Here is a 7919-nt window from a genome sequence, read left to right as displayed (position 1 = left end):
GTAAAGCAGACACGTGTAATTGCTTTTCTACTTTACCATCCAGAAGTATGCACGCTTACCAGGGGAACTCAAATTTGAGTGGATCCAATCAAAACGGCGCAAAGCGTAGTCATACAAATTTGACATCGAGTACCCGAACTTAATTTTAACATGGTGAAGCCGATGTCAAATTTGACATGCGCTGGGTACCGGAAAAATCCTCCAGGAAAGCAGAAAAACGGTTCCGGGGGACAGATATCGGTTTGGAATGGTAGTGAAACGGAAATAGTCGTTCTGGGCTAGTTTTTTTGGTTGATTTTATTTGAAAAAATATTTTATTAAGCTATCATTTTCATCTTTATCATTTTCAGCATTTGGTGAAACGGTTCCGGCGCCTCTAACATGTAATCATTGTTCCGCCGGAGGATTGCCACCCGGGACATCTTTTCACTGCACGTGAGCGCTTTTCGAGCCGAGGGTCGCAGGTCGGTTTCGAAGCCGAACGAATTGATGGCGGGGTTGAATGCTTTGATGATGTAGAGGTGGAATTGTGCGTCCTGGGTGACGTGGCCACGTCGCCGGACGGGGACGGTGTACACGGAGAAAACGCAATCGGCGGGGGCTTACGCTTCGACGAAGAGGTACGGTTCCATGAGGTGGGGTGTGGCCATGAGGAAGGCTGAGTAGGCGATTCGGCGGGCGGATCCTGGGCGATGACGACGACGAGGATTTTGAAATTTTGACGTTCCGGATGGGTTCCTCCCAGAGTGGTCCATCGCGCGTGCCCCACTGGAAGCCTTACACAATGGAGTTTTTGACAGCACCGAGCAGTTTTGTCCACTTCGAAGGGCAGCTTGTCGTTGACGAGGATGTTTGATTCTGGTGTTGTCCGGGCCGAAGGCCAAGATCGATCGTGCCGCGGTTAGATCACAGTCGTAGATGAGCTGCAAGAACGCGCCGAGCTTCTTCTTGTTCTAACCGATTCAAACCGATTCGTTTTTGATGTCCTCGGCCAGGTCCTTCTCCAGCGGTTCCGCAATCATCGTAATCTTGTACTTTTTGTTGTGCGTCTCGGCGAAACACTTTAGCGATTTGGTCTCAACAACACTCTCGCAAAAGGCCACCACCAGTTCGGCCATTTTGATGTCATTCTCGGAGTATATCTTGCGCAGGTCGCATCTCGTTTTGACGGCGATCTTGATGATAGACTGGGTGTTGAACTTGAGCAGCCGGAAGATACACACATCCTCACTCGGTGATGGTCGTGGTTTTGAGGATACACTGGTCGGTTCCCTCGATGAGAATTCCCGGCTTGGACGCGGTTCAACTCGACCTTGTAACACGCCTCGTAGATCCACAACCTCTCGACCTGCAGCGTTTGGGAAATTCCTCCTCCACGAGCGAGTAGTTCGCACTCAGCACTCGAACCTCCTGCTCGGCGTGCAACGTCCCGTTCATAATCAGCGCCAACATCTGGAAGAGAAATAAGAAATCATCAACTAAAAATTTCCGACAATAAAATAACTGATCTTTGGAAATCCGAAGAAAAAAAAACATTCAATCCTAAAACTATATAATTCATAAATTATTAAATCCCAAAAAATAATTTATATATACATGGATTGTCAATCCCCTGCTGCAGCGGTTGTCCCCTTGAGCTGTGATATTAGATTAAGTAATGCCTTCTTTCCTCTAACTATCCCACATCTATTAGCTATTTCGAAGGTTATTTTTGCAATTTTTTTCCTTCTCTGTCTAATTCGTTCTCCTTAGTACCAGTAAACTCTCTCCCCATTTTGAACAAATCAGCTGTTGAAAGGTAGTCCATATCTCAGCTCAGGATAACAACTGCACCAATGTAATTGTTAAAGCAACCTAATAAAATGAAATGAAAAAATGATGGCTGGTTTAAGTAGACACCCAGGCCATGACTTCCTGAATTTCTGGAAAACCCCAAACATTCCAATAAGCTGCAGAGTAAATATCGCTGTCCACTAAAGTTACCTTAAGCAATACCGATAGTAATACACCCATGTAGACCCCCGTTGATTAGGTAGATCATCTGGTCATCACTTCCAGGAGTTCCTGGATGACCTATAACAATCCAACGTACCTCAGAGTATTCTTCGTGGTTCAGTGAAGCTACCTGTAGCTATACCGATGGTTAATACTCCCATATAGAGTCCCGTTGATCAGGTAGATCATCAGGTCGTCACTTTCGGGTGTTGTTGGTTGACTCATAACAATCCAACATGGCGAAGGGTATCCATCGTGGTTCACTGAAGCTACCTGAAGCTATACCGATGGTTAGTTCACGGGATTCGGGAGTTCTTGGATACCCAGATTTGTGGATGGTCCCTTACCCGTGTTTTGTGGATGACCCCTTATACAAATATTTCATTTATATGTAAATAAGGTACACTAAAAAAGAAAACCCAGGGTGGCCACTCAAGTCGGGAAATCGGGAAAAAGTCGGGAATTTATGATTTTTTTGTAAAAAAGTCGGGAAAAGTCGGGAATTCTGAGCATACTTGTTCAAAAATTATTTTTTAACTCTTGAATATTTTTGTAATATTTTGTACAATTTTCAAATTGAATTCACTCATTTCTGCTATAGTAACTTACTTTAAATTTAAGGTTCTTTTTACTATTCCAATATATTTGAGTATGGAAAAGCTGTTTAAGACATTCAAAATTTTTATGAATATTGGAGTCTTTTTTATGAATCAAATGATCGCTATTAGTTTTTGTTCATAAAACAAGAGGTAAAGTTAATGAAAAACTAATATAAAAATAGAGCCTAATGGCCAGCTTAGAATTATGGTTCTATTTTATTTTGTCACATAATTGAATATTTAAACTTGAGTTTGGCAATGGATTTTTTGGGTAAATATTTGTAATTGTTTAACTAAATTCATTAAGCAATTTAAAATATGTTTTTTTTCCAAATGTTGCCCTTGAACTTTTTTTTTGTGAGTATGGGTAAATTACCTACCATAGATAAAGCTTGATTTTCAGTTTGCGGAAAACTTAAATATCGAATAAAATCCAAAATTGAAAAACTTTTTTTACGTTTTGAAAACATGAAGAAAATATTGAAATTGCAAAAAAAAAATAATCCAAGAAATTTTGAGTTATTGCTTAATTGTTTAAAAAATTGTCTCTTCAAACATTTTTCTTAAAATAAGTGGGAAAACATAAAATCATATCAAACTGATTTTTCATTGAAAAAAACACTTAAATACTGCATACCATACCGATAAATTAACATTGATTAAAAAAATCAATATCTAAAATTACAAAATCAAAAAGGGAACTTAGCAAAATCATTTTTTTATGAATTTCTTGAGATTTTTCTAAATCCTTTTAATGAATAATAACAGCAATTATGTTTTAATCGAGTCAGATTTGCGATTCCTTTCCGTAGGGTCGTAAGAATTTTCGCGTCCGTCGTCGGTGTGTTTTTCGTTTTTCTCGCGTGCGTGTGTGCGTGTGAAGGTGCGGCTGGCTTTGGCTGTCCCGATGACAGTTGAGCCAGTCAGATTTGCGATTCCTTTCCGTAGGGTCGTAAGAATTTTCGCGTCCGCCGTCGGTGTGTTTTTCGTTTTTTTGGCGTGCGTGTGTGCGTGTGAAGGTGCGGCTGGCTTTTGCTGTCCCGATGACAGTTGAGCCAGTCAGATTTGCGATTCCTTTCCGTTGGGTCGTAGAATTTTCGCGTCCGCCGTCGGTGTGTTTTTCGTTTTTCTCGCGTGCGTGTGTGCGTGTGAAGGTGCGGCTGGCTTTGGCTGTCCCGATGACAGCTAGCCAGTTTGATTTGACCCTATCAACACCCTATCATACCATTTCAGCTCGATACACATCGAAACTCGTCGTTCGCTCCGTTAATCAGTACCTCACTGAACATCAATCATTTAAAACTCGTAAAATCATCTCAAGTTAAAAGTTACATTGTTTAATCCTTCATTCTTTAATTACAAATGATTTTTGTTCTATCTTTCCACAGCCGGCTGTCTAAGACTAGACCATTTCATTTAAAATTTAACAACCGATAAACGGGAAATGTCTCATCCGCAGCATCCGATTGTTTGCCTTGAGAATAATATATAACATCTTTTAACAAACACTATGATTTTGGGTCGCATCATCATCTTCTATGATGAATCCTGACCAAACACCCTATCCTACTAACAAGTTTTCAGGTTCCTGGCGCTCGTGGGGTGTAAGCACAGAGTAAATCAGCTGCCCTAGTAGCAACCTGCGCTAACTAACATTCCCGTCCCTTATAATCGAGGTCTACAAACTGACATGGCGGGCGCCGTTGGTGGCCAATGACTGTTACCTATTCGCAACTGATCTAGCTTTAGCAATCATGGTGTTTTATCTTTTCAGCGCATTCATACATGCTGTTGATAAGGGAAACACCACTAGATCGTCGAAGCGTATAATCAGTAGTGCTGAAAGGATATTACGGTTCTGTTCAGCAACGGAGGGGCAACCATGGGTGATCTCTCATGCTCATGCTCATGCTCATAACAGCAATTATGTTTTAATCATTCTTTGATTTAAAATGATGATGAAGTTATACAAAAATATCAAAAACTATACGTTTGCCAATTTAAAAAATACCATGGAAGTTATAAGTATTGTTGAACTTTTGATTATTTTTTCAAAGACTAATTGTTTGTGTTTCTACTCTGAATCATTATAATGAAATTACATTTTTGAAGTTTTCTTTATTTGTTGTTTAGTTTCTGTATTTACAAAAAATACCTACATTTGGGTTTTTTTAAATTCATTAAGATTTTTTTTTCGGTGGTTAATATTGACTTTTCTTATAGAAAGTTTTTTGTTTAAAATCATTCTTTAAATAAGAAATGCCTATTTTTTGAGCATTCTGGAAAAGTCTGGAAAAAAGTCGGGAATTTGAATATGGAATTTGAGTGGTCACCCTGAAAACCCCATTTTACGCCAAAACCCCGCAATAACGCTCCCCCGATTTGCGCTCAAACCCCGAAATAACGCTCCCCCCGTTTGCGCTCTTCCCCGGTGTACGCCCCTCCAAAAAGAGCGCACAGGGGGGATTTAGTATACATTATTACAATTAAATAATTTCTTAACATTATTTACATAGTTCTTTAATGTCTTTCAATTCTTTAAAGTACTTCAATTATTTAAAGTATTTCAATTATTTCAAGTACCATCAACAGGGGAAACATTGGATCTGGGGATGAGATTGGGTCAAACAAAAATGCTGAAATTTGTATAACCCAATCCCACCCCCAGACCCAATGTCACCCCTGATGACGGTATTTCAATTTACTAAAGTATTTCAATTCTTTAAAGTCTTTTAATTCTTCAATTTTTTAAATTCTAAAAAATCTTTAAATTCTTTAAATCTATTAAATTCTTTAAGTTCTTTAAATACTTTAAATTCTTTACATTATATAAATTTATTACAGTATTTAAATTCTTTAAATTCTGTAAAATCTTTAAATTCTTTTGATTTTTTTAAAATTCATTAAATTTTCAAATTTCTTCGAATTCTTCGATTATTTGAACTATTTAAGCTCTTTAAATTCTAAAGTTCTGAAATTCCTAAATCCTTAAATTCATAAATTCCCTTAATTCTCATATTCTGAAATTTTTAAATTCTAAATTTCGTAAATTCTAAAATTCATAAACTCGTAATTTCTGAAATTCTTAAGTTCAAACAATTCTAAAAATTCATTGATTCTTATATTCTGATATTCTGAAATTCTTGAATTTTATAATTCTTAAAATCATGAATTCTTAAATTCTAAAAATTCTTCAATAAAATTCTTATATTCTTGAATTCTTAAATTCTTATATTCTAAAATTTATAAATTTGTAAATTCCTAAGTTCTTAAATTCTTAAATTCTTGAATTTTTAAACTGTAAAAATTCTAAAAAAAAGTTAAATAAAATTCTTAGAATTCTAAATTTCTTATATTTTTTAATTCTGAAATTCTCAAATTCTTATGTTCATAAATTCTGCAATTCTTAAATTCTTTAATTCTTACACAGTTCAGCATGTCCTGGTATATTCCACTCTCCTTTACCCCCATGTCAATGTGGTCAATCTTGCTCTGAGCGTTGTCCAGCGACGATTGAATATGTTCACAAATCACAAATGAACCGATTACAAATCAACCTCAACAGCGGCCTTTTGTTGCATTTCATCTTCTCCATCGTCACGCACATGTTCAGCTCGGTCAGCGTGTCCGCCAACGTCGTTTCCACATCCCTGACGACCTGCGCAAACAGCTTTTGAAGCGGCTCCAAAATAAACTCCACAACGCTCCTCTGCGCCGAACTGTGCGGCGGCTTATTCTTAAACATCCAGCTCTTATTGTGGAAGTACATATCCCCCCACAACTTCCGTGCCAACTCACCCGCACTCACCCCAGCATTAACGTCCGTGTACAACTTACCAAACGACTTCTTCGTGAAGCAAATTCAATAGCTCTTCACGGCCGGCAGCACCAGCGTAATCGGCGTCGCCTCAATACTAACACCCCGTTTTGCTCCCTAAAGAACGCGTGTCCTTGTACCGCAGGTTCTGCTCGACCATGTCCTAAAACTGCGTGTGCGTCTTTCGCACCAAACAGTCCACGAACGTCGTCTTCCCGCGGTGCAAGTGCCGAATCAATGCCGTTAGGCGCCTGACGCTTGTGGATCGTGGTGTCGGAGGTAACCGAGAGTTCGTGGTTCTTGGTCCTCGAGGAGAATTCTGTAAATCCCAACTATTCCGTAAGATAACTAATCGCTTCTAAGACGGTCAGCGATACCGCGAACGGAACCTTGACAGGTTCGATCAGCTTAGTTAATGGCAAGTGGCAAGTAGTCTTACGTTGCCAAACTTCAGCAGCGTGGGGAGCAGCTTCACTGTAGTGGAATTGACGCGCAGAATCAACGGCATTAGGAAGAGAGAATCAACGGCAACGGGAAAAGAGATCTTGAACTAGCAGCCGACCGACAAACGTCATACAGGTGCCCTTGATCAGCACGTTCCGCAGCGTTAACAAGAAGCTTTTCTGCACGAGCTCCCGCCAGACCAATGTTCCTGAACAGCACGCGGTCCGGAAGTCAGCCTTTGGTTCCTGTTTCTCCTTCGTCTTCACCCCACCTGGATGGCCTCCCGCTGCGTTGTTATCCTGCTTCTGGCGGTTGTTTAAACACCACTGTCCTAACGGGTCCTCCCGCTCGCTCAAGCGGCTGCACGATTGACAAAGAAATCCGTCCACCGGTGGACCAATTCGTACCGAAGAATTCCATCGATGGAGCAGTTTCTTCTATACAACATGGCTAAATATCCGTCCAGCGGTGGCCCGATTTCGCCTGCAAAAACTGCGAAGAAAAAAATCCAATCAAAGAAATCCGTCCACCGGTGAATCGATTCCGCCTGCAAAAACTGCGAAGAATTCCGTCAACCGATGGACCAATTCGTATAGAGAAAATCCGACAACAAGTGAACCATTTCCTCCTGCAAAACATTGCTTAGCCATCCGTCCACCGGTAAACCGATTCCTCCTGCAGAAACTGCAAAGAATTCTGTCCACCGATGAACCAAACCGATAAAATCCGTCCACTGGTGGCGAATTCCGTCTACGGGTGGACGAATTTCTGCTGATTATTTTTGGCCACCGGAAGAAAACCTCATCTCTTACCTGTACAATCCAGAACTCCGGGTGCTAGAAATGCTTGTCGGCGCAGTCCCCCGGGGGAGAGGGTCGTGGGGCATCATTCCCCCTCGCCAGTTGGATCACTGCAGAGGACAGTCCCGGAATAGATTAAAAATAGAATTTCCAACTATCAACAGAAAAGCTCAAACTTACCAGAAACTCATTTGCAACGAAAAAATCGGCTATGTCCCGAAACTGTCACATTCAACTGAAAACTTAATCCAACTAAGTCGCCAA

General features: G+C 40.2%; 1 pseudogene; it reads right to left on the bottom strand.

The window, feature by feature from the left end:
• Positions 1–291: 291 nt before the first annotated feature.
• On the bottom strand, positions 292–7303 carry LOC6036536 (annotated as a pseudogene).
• Between the last annotated feature and the right edge of the window lie 616 nt (positions 7304–7919).

This window comes from Culex quinquefasciatus, chromosome 2, assembly GCF_015732765.1.
Source record: "Culex quinquefasciatus strain JHB chromosome 2, VPISU_Cqui_1.0_pri_paternal, whole genome shotgun sequence".
Classification (NCBI taxonomy): domain Eukaryota; kingdom Metazoa; phylum Arthropoda; class Insecta; order Diptera; family Culicidae; genus Culex; species Culex quinquefasciatus.
Note: the sequence above shows the minus strand (reverse complement) of the source record. Positions and strands in the feature narration are given on the sequence as shown.